The 13,352-nt window shown below is 41.4% G+C and overlaps 2 protein-coding genes across 4 annotated transcripts in view; one reads left to right on the top strand and one right to left on the bottom strand.

Moving 5' to 3' along the window:
• Positions 1–9,287, bottom strand: part of UNC79 (unc-79 homolog, NALCN channel complex subunit) — a 307,052-nt gene extending 297,765 nt beyond the window's left edge. Inside the window, exon 1 of the mRNA XM_032620585.1 lies at positions 9,283–9,287. The gene's annotated coding sequence lies outside the window, so the exon portion shown is untranslated. The remainder of the gene's footprint in view (positions 1–9,282) is intronic.
• A 1,484-nt stretch (positions 9,288–10,771) lies between these two features.
• BTBD7 (BTB domain containing 7) overlaps positions 10,772–13,352 on the top strand; it is an 81,630-nt gene continuing 79,049 nt past the window's right edge. For 2 of the 3 annotated variants that reach the window (XR_004348139.1, XM_032620599.1), the window contains exon 1: positions 10,772–10,995. The gene's annotated coding sequence lies outside the window, so the exon portion shown is untranslated. Of the gene's footprint in view, positions 10,996–11,436; positions 11,513–13,352 lie in introns of those variants that run through there. The other variant, XM_032620608.1, reaches the window with a different exon arrangement.

Below are 13,352 nucleotides of genomic sequence, written 5' to 3'. Positions count from 1 at the left end.
CCACTAGTTTGTTCTCTATATCTGTGAGTCTGTTTCTTTTTTTTATATTCACTACTTTATTTTTTAGATTCCACATGTAAGTGACATCATACAGAATTTGTCTTTCTCTACCTGACCTACTTCACTTAGCATAATACCCTCCAAGTCCATCCATGTTGTTGCAAATGGCAAAATTTCATTCTTTTTTATGGCTCAGTAGTATTCCTATATATATATATATATATATATATATATATATATATATATATACATCACATCTTCCTTATCCATTTATCTGTTGATAGACACTTAGGCTGCTTCCATATCTTGGCAATTGTAAATAATGCTGCTATGAACATTGGGGTGCATGTATATTTTTGAATTATTTTCATTTTTGTTGGACATATACCCAACCGTGGAATTGCTGGGTCATATGGTAGTTCTATTTTTAGCTTTTTGAGAAACCTCTAGACAGTTTTCCACAGTAGCTGCACCAGTGTACATTCCCGCCAACAGTGTATGAGGGTTCCCTTTTCTCCACATCCTTGCCAACATTTGTTATTTGTGGTGTTTTTGATGATAGCCTTTCTGACAGGGGTGAGGTAATATCTCATTGTTTGTTTTTTTGATGTTGAGTTGTATAAGCTGTTTATATATTTCGGATATTAATCCCTTATCAGTCATATCATTTGCAAATATTTTCTCCCATACAGTAGGTTGTCTTTTTGTTTTGTTGATGGTTTCCTTTGCTGTGCAAAAGCTTTTAAGTTTGATTAGGTCCCATTTGTTTAGTTTTTCTTTTTTCTTTTTTTTCTTTTTGGCTGCATTGGGTCTTCATTGCTGCATGGGGGCTTTCTCTAGTATGCGCACGGGGGCTACTCTTTGTTGTGGTGCGCGGGCTTCTCATTGCGGTGCCTTCTGTTTGTTGCAGAGCAAGGGCTCTAGGCGCACGGGCTTCAGTAGTTGTAGTATGCAGGCTCAGTAGTTGTGGCTCGCGGGCTCTAGAGCACAGGCTCAGTAGTTGTGGTGCACGGGCTTAGTTGCTCCGTGGCATGTGGGCTCTTCCCGGACCAGGGCTCGAACCTGTGTCTCCTGCATTGGCAGGTGGATTCTTAACCACTGCGCCACCAGGGAAGCCTAGTTTTTCTTTTGTTTTCTTTGCCTTAGGAGACAGATCCAAAAAATGTTGCTATGATTTATGTCAAAGAGTGTTCTGCCTATGTTTTCTTCTAGGAGTTTCATGGTTTCCAGACTTACATTTAGGTATTCAATCCATTTTGAGTTTATTTTTGTGTATGTTGTGAGAAAATGTTTTAATTTCATTCTTTAACATGTGACTGTCCAGTTTTCCCAGCACAATTTATTCAAGAGACTTTTCCCCATTATATATTTTTGCCTCCTGTGTCATAGATTAATTGACCATAAGTATGTGGGTTTATTTCTGGACCCTCTATTCTGTTCCATTAGTATATGTGTCTGTTTTTGCACCAGTACCATACTATTTTGATCACTGTAGCTTTGTAGTATAGTCTGAAGTCAGGGAGCATGATACCTCCAGCTCTATTCTCCTTTCTCAAGATTGTTTTGGCTAATTAAACAAAAATAAAAGAATATCTACTTCCTTAGTTTAGGGGACAGCAATCTACGGCCCACAACCTGTTTTCCTAAGCAAAGTTTTTTGAAAGCCAAACGCCAAGTTTTTATATTGATTGCATACTGAAATGATACAATTTTGGTATATCTGGTTAAAAACAATACAGTATAAAAATTAATTATACCCATTTGTTTTTAGTTCTTTTAACATAGTGACAGAAAGTTTGAAATTACACATAGGTTTCATATCAACCCAATGTTCTCTTGGACAGCTCTGCTCAAGAATCTTACCCTGAGCAATCAGACCCTGCATGAATGTGCCTAGCTACCTACCTAACCTCATCTCCTTGTCTTCACTCTCCTCTTTGTACATCATGCTGAGTCACACCAGTCTCTTGAATCTACATGGCTTCATTCTGTCTCACTTACGGGTCCCTGCCTGAGAAATCTCCCCTGGACATTCCCACAGCATACTCACTTACGTCATTCCATCCTTATACCATCCTGCAAAAATATAGCCCTCACCCTATTCCCCATGGCTCTCTTTCCCCTTCTCTGAATTATTTTCTTCATGTCCCATCAGGACCATCTGAACACGGTAACTGTGCCTCCTTCACTAGGAGGTGAGCACTGCAAGAGCAGAAGTCTTGTCTGACTTGCTCACCCCGAAGCACCCCAAGAGGCACCTCATACATGGTAGGTACTCAATAAATATATGTTGAATGAATGAATAATGAATGCTCATATCTCTTTGCTCTCTTTTCCTTCCCAACTAAAGATACTGTCTGGAGAGAGTAGCCTCTCCAACACAGTAGAAATTGACAACATAGGCAAGGGAGGCCCTAGATTGTGAAGAGAGGGGATGAATGCACAATGACACATTTCAATATTGGTCACCTGTTTGTAGCTGTGATATGGGAGAGCACAGCTGGACGAGAGATATTAATGAATAATTGTTCCCAGACGTTTCTCTCCTGCTATGGGCCAAAGAAGACTTGAGTTTTGCCTAGTCAGTTTCTTTCTCTCCCTCATCCTTCAAGATGAGATGTCAGAACTATCCCTTTGAACTCCTGTAATGCAGAATCAGGAGGAAACAGAAGGGGCAAAGGACAGGAAACTCAAGACACCATTGGGTGCGATTTTCTGAAGAGTTGAAAAAAAGTTTTGCAAAGAATTGTACTGTGTGAGCAAAGTAGAAGGAAAAATGAAAGGGAATTTTTAGAAGGAGTGCTGTAGTCCATATATCCCATTTAGGACATCTGAAAAATTGAAATAAAAAACTTGAAATTTTGAAACTGTTTTGGGGTGACAAATTATATACCTCAATTGACATATCTGAGCCTGCACCACATGGTTGATGATTGTATGTTTAGACCATTTACATTAAATGTAAATAAATATGAGTTTATCATATTAATTTTTTTTAAGATCCAACTATATACTGCCTAAAGAAAACCCACTTAAAAATGAAGATATAGGGCTTCGACTAAAAGTAAAAAGATGGAAAAAGATATACATGCAAATATTAACTACAGAAAGCTGGATTTGCTATACTCTCAAAGTAAATGTCCTCGCAAAGAATTTTTGCACAGATGAAGAGAGACATTTCCTAATGATTAAAGGATCAATTAATTAGAGGACATTAAATTCCTAAATGCTTATGCACTTAATAACAAAGTTTCAAAATAGTTGAAGAAGCAACTGATAGACGCAAAAGAAAAAATAGACAAATCTAAAATTATAGTTGGAGAATTTAAAACTCCTCTTTCAATAATGTTTGTTTTCAACAAAACAAATAGAAAATCAGTAAGGATACGGAAAACTTGAACACCATCATATTGAAGTAACTGATGTTTATAGAACACTCTATTTATCAATACCCAAACACACATTCTTTCCAACTATACATGCAATATTTACCAAGATAGAATATATTCTGCACTATAAAACAAGTCACAATAAGTTGAAAGGATTGAACTCATACACAGTATATCATTTGACGACAATGAGATTAAATTAGAAATCAAAACCAGAAAGGTATCTGAAAAATATCCTCGAATATTTAGAAATTGAACAACATACTTCTAAGTAACCCATGGGTCAAAGAAGAAATCACAAGGGAAATTAGAAAATATTGTCAGCTGAATAAAAATCAAAATACATCAAATTTTGTGGGATGTAGCTCAAGCAGTACTCAGAGGGAAATTTTTGGCATTAAACGCATGTATTAGAAAAGAGGAGAGGTGTAGTTAAGTCTTTCATTTCTAATTGTGAAATGAGAGACTTTGTTTATTATTAGAGACTTTCTTTCTCTCTAGATGGGAGACCGGAGGGAATACTGGAAAGATGTTGGACTTCAACATCCTACAAATCTAGGTTCAATTCCTGGCTTTGTTATTTTTTAACTGTGTCACATTGGGCCACTTACATCTTCTCTCAGCCTTAGTTTCCTCACTTGTGAAACTGAATTAATAATACCTATAGTTCAGGAATACTTCAAGGATTAAATGTGCCTTTGGTACACAGAGGGTCACACAATGATATCATGCTTTCCCATGTATTGCCAACAGGGGAGGGCAAATTGTGGGTTAGGGCACAACAAATAGTCAAAGTAGATCTAAAGTGCCATGTACAATATAGGGGTAGGGAAGTAAGAAGTACAAGCTAGTAGGTATAAAATAAGCTACAAGGACATATGTACAACATGGGGAATATAGCCAATATTTTTAATAACTATAAATGGGGTATAACTTTTAAAAATTGTGAATCACTATACTGTACACCTGTAACTTATATAATATTGTACAGCAACTATACATCAATAAAAAATAAAATTTTTTTGAAAACAAAACCAAAAAGGAGAACCATGTAGGAAAGTTGCTAGCCCTGAGACACAGAATCACCTATCATACTGTCAGAGAAACTCAAACTACGGAATGACCTAAATCAAGATATATAAAGCCCAAGTAATGAGATAATTTCTACCCTTGTACTTATTGTTTCTGTAGTACCTGCCTTAACATAAAACCCTAGACATTTTCCTACAGTTTTCTCTGATTGGTTATTTTTTGATTCCAATGTTGTTGACCTCTGGCGTAGTCTGTGAACCTCTTTTTTAGTAGCAGTAGTAGTAGTAGTAGTATTTAACCCTTCTAAAGCACCTATTATGTGCCTGGAACTGCTCTAAGCACTTCACAAAGTATTAACTCTCTTAATCCTCCCATACCCTATAAGGTAGGCCCTATTATTATCCCCATTTACAGATGAAGAAACTGAGGCACAGAAAAATCAAGCAAGTTGCCCATAGTTATATTAGTGGTTCAGGAGCTTTTTCTTTTTTTTTTTTTAACATCTTTCTTGGAGTATAATTGCTTTACAATGGTGTGTTAGTTTCTGCTTTATAACAAAGTGAATCAGTTATACATATACATATGTCCCCATATCTCTTCTCCTTTGCGTCTCCCTCCCTCCCACCCTCATAGGGAGCTTTTTTAATCTCAGGAACTCCTTAGAGATTATTGATGCCTCTAAAGAGCTTTTGTTTATGTAGATTATAACTATTAATATTTACTATATTAGAAATACTTAAATATTTAAAATATTTATTAATTCACTTAAAAATAGCAATAACAAGCCTACCACATACTAACATAAACATTTTTATGAAATATAAATATATATTTTTTAAATAGTGAGATGAGTGGCATTGTTTTACTTTTTTTTTTTTTTTTTTTTTTTTTGCGTTACGTGGGCCTCTCACTGTCATGGCCTCTCCCGTTGTGGAGCACAGGCTCCGGATGCACGGGCCCAGCCGCTCCACAGCATGTGGGATCCTCCCGGACCGGGGCATGAACCCGTGTCCCCTGCACCGGCAGGTGGACTCCCAACCACTGCGCCACCAGGGAAGCCCTGTTTTACATTTTTAAATCTCTTTACTGTCAGGCTTAATAGAAGACTAAACTACCTGAAAAATAATAAAAATAAAAATAAACTACCTGGATTCCACATCTGTTTTTGTGTTCAATCTGTTGTGATGTCCCATGTCATGTAACCTCTGGAAAATTCCACCATACGCTCTCCAGAGAATGAGTGAAAAAGTCAAATATCTTAGTGTTATTATGAAAAGAATTTTTATTTAATTGTGTGTTTTTAATGAAAATAACGGTGACATTGTGGGCCCCCTAAAAGGGTCTAGGGGACTCCTAAATCCCCATAGTTTGAGCACCTGTGTGTTACATGAGTCTTGTAAGAACTGATTTAATACAGCCTATCCCCACTTCCTGGCCACTGTTGATTGGTTTGAAGTTTGGCTCCTGACTCAAATATTGGGCCAAAGCGCCCCTCTCCAGGGATGTTATGCTTGGGATCAGCAGCCTGAAACTCAGACTCTTTTACTCAATGAATGGTCTAACTTGGGAGCCATGTTGTTTTTCGACCCATGGAGAAAGCCCTTCCACGGTGAGTTAATAACGAAGCCAAGCTGTTGAAAGCAGCAGAGGTAAGCAACAGAAGGCACATCCTGACCAAGTTCAAATCCCTGGTTCTCACTGTTCCTGAAACTCTGATACTCTCCTGTCCTTGAGTTCTGGGTCACTCTTTATTTTCTCTATGATAAATCCTGCTTTGGGCTTAAACTAATCGGAGCTGGATTTCTATCACTTGCAACCCAAAGAGTCTTAACAAATGCTCTGTTAGTCAAGTCTTTTTTTCCCTCAGGTTTTCCCCCACTTTTTAATAAAAAAGTCAACAAAAATGCTGAAGTAAGCTAAGAAAGAGCTCTGTAAGAGACAAGCCTGGCTGAACTAATCCGAATCATGAAAAGTTTAGACTGGGGTGCAGCTGATGTGAGAATCAAGCATCTTAGGTCTTTCTCTGTGAAAAAAACCTTAAATTACTTTTGACAGTGTCAGTAAATCTGACTCCAAATTCAGCCACAACACAATTAAGCTCCCTGCCGGCCCACCCCTACCTCAGGAGGTGGCACTTTTAGCTTCTCAAATTACAGGTACAAACAAATTTCCTCCTTTGATATCTCCAAGTCACAAGAGACTAGCACTGTTGACTTAAACCTCTCCAATTTTCAATAAAGGGCTTAGTGAGCCCCGGATTCAATATATTCTCAGTGACCTACAATGTGGAACCTTCCTGCTATAGTTATATAAAAGGGCTTGATTAGAGCTATAGCCTAGAGATCAGGTTTTTGAGCTCTGTGTATACAATGAAAAAGAAAGGCACACTCGCCCACTTCTTTTTTTTTTTTTTGCGGTACGCGCGCCTCTCACTGTTGTGGCCTCTCCCGTTGCGGAGCACAGGCTCCGGACGCACAGGCTCAGGGGCCATGGCTCACAGGCCTAGCCGCTCCACGGCATGTGGGATCTTCCCGGACCGGGGCACGAACCCATGTCCCCTGCATCGGCAGGCGGACTCTCAACCACTGCGCCACCAGGGAAGCCCAACACACTTCTTTTTAATGAGATTTTTATAAATGTTCATGCTTTAAATGAACTGGTGTTAGGGTTCTAGAAAATTATATAATGTACTAAGACTGAAGTACCTCAGGCTCAAACATGTTCAATTCTCTCCTCTCTAGAAAAAATTTTTAATTGCTGTTCCAGGACCGAAGGTCTTCGAGGAATGCAGTGCCTCTCTCTGGGTCTGTTTGTGTCTATCTTTACAATTGCATGACCTCAAAGAGAAACTCAAGATAAGAAAGCGGCAAGAGCAGAGAGCTGCAAGGTGGGAAAAACAGTGAGTTATGCAACTGGTAACATCAGTAACACACTTTTGAATTGAAAGCACAATGCTAATATAAGATCCAACAAAAGCTGCCATCCATTATTACAAAGAATCCTGAGAAACAATTGCCCTTCTGCAGTTCAAAAGATAATCTTGGTGTTCCAAGTTCACTCTTTTTAAATTTGTACATTATTTTTTTAATAGAGTCTTTCTTCAAAATAAAATTATAAGCGATGAAAAGTTTTAGTTTTCTTACATCTCTTTTTCATTTTTAAATCCGACATTCTTCTTCCTCTCCTGAGGCACACCCAGATATTCTTCAATGGATTTCTGTTATGCTGGAGTGAAGAGAGATTGTCAGTTGGAGCCAATAGATCAAAGGTCAGACCTCAGCACTATCCTTTACTAGCTGCAGAGCTTTAGACAAATAAAGTAAGTATGGTAATACTTCTCTTAGAATGCTGATATGGAGGAAATAGAATTTTCCTTTTCTTCATGATTTCAAAAACTCAGCTTCTATATTGTATTTCCAGAAAGATAAGCCTAGGGAGAGGCTTTGGTGGATCGTTACGTATGGTAGAAAAATGAAGGATCAGATTGGAGTAACAGAAAATGGGGTGACATTCACTGATGGAGGGAGCAGGGAGTGGAAGAACAGAACACTTGATTGCAAGTGACAGAAATGTACTGCTTTTATCCACCTCCAGCTAGTTTAAGATGAAAAAAGGGGAGTTAGGCAACTTAATGGCTCATAAAAACTAAAAGACCAAGGTTGGATTGGTTTAGGGCACAGCTATGCCCAGGAGTTCAAATGATGTCAGGGCTTCCATTTTTCTCAATTTCTGTTTCTTTCTGCTTGTGGTCCCCATTCTCTCCTATTACTCATGTCTTTCTCCTTATAGCTAAGGAAGACAATTCACATTGTCCTTTAAGGTCATAATTCCAGAGATATAGATTAAGAAGAAACATCTCCTAGGAGAGCCTGCCAGAAATTTCCAGAATAGAGTCTCACTGGCTGGCTTGTGTCACATGCCCACCCAGATCTGTCTGACTCTAGAACCCATACTCTTCACTGCTCCTGAATACTGTCTTAGCACTTTTTAAAAAAAATTATTTTTTAGTCTGTCTTCCTATTGGAGTCTAAGCTCCTCGAGGGCAAAGAATCATTTATTTTTTACCCTGAGCATCTAGCATTGTGCTTGGCACATGGTATTGGATGCTTTAAAAAAAAATGTGTGTAGGACTGAACTGAAATAGACAAATCTAAACTCTGACATATGATGTGTAAACCAAGTTAATTCAGTATCTAGTAAGTACACCTAAGCGGTATGATAAGAAAACACAAGGTATATGACTTAAAGGGTGGAAAAAAATCATGGAACACTTACGCATGATTTCTGTAAAGGTAAATCTTAACCGAACTAGCATACTAGAGTTCTCCTAGTGTTCAGATAGACAAAAGGACAAGGTGAAACCAGCAGACCTTATTTGGCTTTTCAAAAAGTCTTTGATAGATTTACACATCAAAAGCTTTTAGAAAAATGGGGTTACCCTCGGATTTTAGAATGATATTGTTAGTATTGTTTTAATTTTGTTTGTTATATTGTCTCTAGGAAACAGAATCAAAATCAAGCAGTGAAAGTTAGGAATAAATGAGAAAGTGTAAATAGTGGAGACCGATCTTATTTCATGTTTAATAAATTATCAAGAGGTGGTTTGGATAACGGAATTTTTACTTTGCATATAACAGCTCTTTCAGTTAATGCAGTATTTAGCTGAAGACAAAGGCCAAATAATAGAAATAATGGTACGTGCCTTGAATTTAGATAAGATTCAACTGTGCATTTAGGGGGAAGTATAACAGTATAGGGGAATTGGAGGTGGGCACACAGAGCCAAACCTTTGTTCCAACTAGATGGGCCTATTTCCCTTGCATTTTTTCACTTTTCCATGCACTTCTTGTCTCCTGTCCACACATGTGCTCAGCTGAAGAGACCCTTACCAGCTAGAAGGGTCCTTTTTTTTTGGACAAGGGAATACTACAATCTCTGCTACAATCTCCAAACCTTCGAGGCTTGGGGTTGGGGAGAGATGCGTGGGGTGAAAGGGCGAAAAATGAAATAACACAAATTGGAAAGAAATAGTCTTTCCAAGGAAGTAAGGAGGTGATGAATGAGCACAAGAAAGATACATCAAATCTGAAGAAAGTCCAGAGAAAAGTAACAATCATATTTAAAGAGATAAAATACTTCCATTGAAGGATGTTAAAAAAAAAACTTAAATATTCCAACCAAATGCAAAACGTATAAAATAATAAAGGACAAAGAGATGATTAAAAACACATCACAAAATTGGAAATTGCTCTTATTCTTTTAAGCTTAGAGATGGTTTGAGAGCAACAAAAAGACTTGGTGGCATGACTTGGAAAACTTGTTTCTCAAAGGGTGGGGAGAGACTGAAAATGAAAATATTTTAAAGGGAGTTTAAAATAAATTCCCAGAGGACAAATACAGGATGTATTGCTAGGGCCTGTCATAGAACTGTGAGAGAGAATGTGTCTGATGACCAGGGTCAGAATGTCTGGGTTCTAGTCTTGTCTTGCCTACTTACTAATGCTGCATGTGCGCCCCGGGGCAAACGACTTAGTATTTTTGAGCCTATTTCCTTAGCTGTAAAAGGTTGATAATAATACCCGTCCTGACTACCTCAAAGGGCGGTTTTGGTGTTCAAAGAAAGCCATGCATTTACCAGTGTTTTGCGAACTGTAAGGTGCTCCATAAACATAAGTGTTTTTGTTAGTGCATCGCTGAACTTACTGCAAACTCCCAGACAAGGGGCATCTAGGGAGAGCGATTTGGCTCTCCCACGCGGCGACTGTGTTTTCATCAATCCTTATCCCACGTTTATGGGGGTATCTTGCTGAGGAAAACTTTTCGGTGCCTGATGAAAAAAAAAACAAATCCACTATACAACTAGCAAGGTGGTGTCTGTAAAAGTACCATAGAGACAGGGCTTAAGATAAACTGCCAAGAAAAACGCCAAGACTGTCAAAAAGGACTTCTCCGTGGAAGCGCAGTCTTCGCTTTACGAAAGATGTGTCGTGAGCGATAGATCATGATGCCGGCCGCCGAATGGAAACATGAATTGGTAGAACCGGTCTGCGGTAGCGTAGTTATTATAATTCCACTCTAACAGATTTAACGATTTGCCACAATTCCCCGGAATAAGCAAGATGCTGCAACGAGCTTCAGACTCCGAGCGGAGGGCGGGAATAATGCGCGCGCACTCGGCTCCAACCGATCCCAGGTCCCGTGAACGCGCCTCCCCGGCCAGCCAGGGCGCGCGCGCCGCCGCCGGCCCACGTGACCCCGGGCGCGGCGGCGGCGGCTGGGACTGGCGGGGGCTCGGGCCGGCTCCGCAGCGCCGCGCAGGCGCCCCAGGCCTGCGCCGAGCCAAGCCCCTCCTGCTCGCTCCAGGCGTCAAAATGGCGGCGAGAGAAACCTGGAGAAGCCCCGGAGCCTGAGCCACTGACAGGAGCTGAGACGGGAGGTGGCGGCGGCGACGGCAGGAGGAGGATGGCCGGGGGCGCTGGCGCCGGTGCGGACGGCGGTGCAGGCGGCGGCGGCGGGGGCGACGGCCGCGGTCCCAGCGGCGGCAGCAGCAGCAGCGGCGGGAGGAGCCTCCGGGGTGAGTGTCCCTCGATGTCTCTGAGGCTGTGAGCCGAGGCTGTTACCGGCGCGGTGCTGGGCGTCCCGACGAGGAAGGGGCTGTGCGGGGGCTGTGGGGGCGCAGGGCTGGGGCCCGGCCGCCGCTGGGGGCGCGGAGCCGGGGAAGGGTCACTGGTCCGTCTGGGGCTGAGGCGGCGGTGGCAGGCTGACCGGTCCCGGTGCGCTCAGCGGGGCGGGCTGGGCAGTGCGCAGCCGTCCCGGGGGCAGAGGCGCGAGGTGTGGCGCTTGGGGCGGGGAGAGCGGCCCGAGGTGGCCGCGGCGGCGGCTCGGCCGACTCCAGTCTCGGGGCTACGAGGGGCGGGACTCGTCGCTCCCAGGACGCCGGGAAACCGCTCCCGAGACTCGGGCGCGTGTTTACCCGGCTGCGGGGCTGCGACCGCCCCGGGGTGGGCGTGAGAGCTGCCGTCCGGAATCAGGGGTCGAGGAATGCAGGCCTGTGTACGGCTGCTCCCCGGGGGAGAAGTTAGATTGTCCGGGTAAGTTACTGTTTCGGGATCAAACTGGAATTGCGCTTTGACAGGTTGGGAGAGAGACAATACGGAGTCTTTGGTAAAGAATCCTGTGCTTCGAGTGCTTGAAAGGCTAAAAGCATGCATTTTTCAGTGTCTCATCATTTGCACAGCTGTTTATTAGCCTTACCCCGAAGATGAGAACTTTCTCACCGTTTGGGGGGAGGAAGCCCTGAGTGTTGTTTCTGCTTTGAACTACAATAGCACCTCTTCACATACCAGCACAGATAATAAGTACTCTGGATTAGGCCTAATTCGCAGAAGCAGTCTTGATTTTACCAGAGAACTGTTTCCTCTGCTAAAACATCTTACTGTAATGAGGAAATAGGCATTTTTACAGAATTACTTCGTTTTTTCAAGTAGCAGAATCTTTTGTCTCTGAATAGCATCCATTTCTTTTAGATTGCTGAAATCAATTACTTTCTCCCGGAAATGTGAAAGAAAGATTTGAAATTGCAAGAAGCATACATGTTAATGGCAGCTGTGATTAAACTTGTCCTGGAATTTTGAAGTCAGAAAAACCTTTAACGATATGATGTGACTTGTTTTAGAACTGGGAAACTAGGCCCAGGGAGATGAGTGACTCGCTGTGGGTTCTGCAGCTGGCGAGGGATAGGACCAAAACTAGGATCTAGGCCTCTCTCCGCCTTATTTAGAGAGCTCCTTTCAGTACACTCCTGAGCCTCGTATTTTTCATTGATTGCATTCTTCACCACCATCCTCATCCCTGGGTCTTTGTACAGTGTAGTTGAAAGGAGAAATCAGAGAGAGCGCCTCACCCTGATTCTTGACAGTTACTGTCAGTTACCACAAGTAACTCATGAAGATTCTTTTCCCTGACCTGAATTTAATAAAAAACCAACTGACATTTCATTTAGAGTTTTCATAGGTCTGTGACTGACTATATTTCTGTCCAGTTATAGCATTGCTTATTTATGCATGCATTCAGTAAAACCAGTATTCTGTCCCACAAAACCTAACTACTATATTGTTTTGTTCCTCCTTACCAGCATTTAAACAGGTTCTTTGTATCAGGCTCTAATTTTAGGATTTAAAACACCTGTGTTGTGTTTGCCAGGTTGTACCACCTGGTTTCCACATAGCCACTTGAGTCACAGCAGCTTTGTGTGTTGTGTGTCACAGGCTAACCTTCAGAAGTAGTCATGTCAAATGCTTCTGATTTCATATTCTAGTCATTGAAACTCACACACCAGAGTTGTACCTTGTGTTCAGTTACACAGGTGATTATTGAAGATCTGCTTTGTATTTTGCAATACTAGGTGCTACTGGAGAAAGAAACAAGTGAAATATGTAGACTTTGCCCTCAGAAAAGATAAGATGTACCCCTCTGAGCCTAGAAAACAATTTATCAATACAAAGTATGCTGTACATGTTCTGGTTAGAGGGAGATGAGTGAGGCCTCAGGAGTCTAAATAACTTCCTGGAACACTTGGGACTTGAGCTAGCTTCTGTGAGGGTTTAGATTTACAGAGAGATTGGAGCAGTTACTTTGTGAGGGAAAAGCAAGAGTGTAATGTGGAGATTAGCTTTGGGGGAGGGGAATAGAGAGGGAAACTAGGATGAGCTGACAACTGAATTTCCTTGGGAAGACATTAGACAGTTGAAAGGATATGTTTGTAGAAGGGTTTGAGTACTGGATTGAGATTTGGATTTTTATCCTCTTGTGCAAGACATGGGGAGACTTTGAAAGTTTGGAGGCCACACATTAATATGTTAAAACTGCCAAGATGCACCTGTCAGTGATCTGTGGGTTGAGTTAGAATGAGGAGAGAGTGGAATGAACCAG

Source organism: Phocoena sinus, chromosome 2 (assembly GCF_008692025.1).
Source record: "Phocoena sinus isolate mPhoSin1 chromosome 2, mPhoSin1.pri, whole genome shotgun sequence".
NCBI classification, from domain to species: domain Eukaryota; kingdom Metazoa; phylum Chordata; class Mammalia; order Artiodactyla; family Phocoenidae; genus Phocoena; species Phocoena sinus.
Note: the sequence above shows the minus strand (reverse complement) of the source record. Positions and strands in the feature narration are given on the sequence as shown.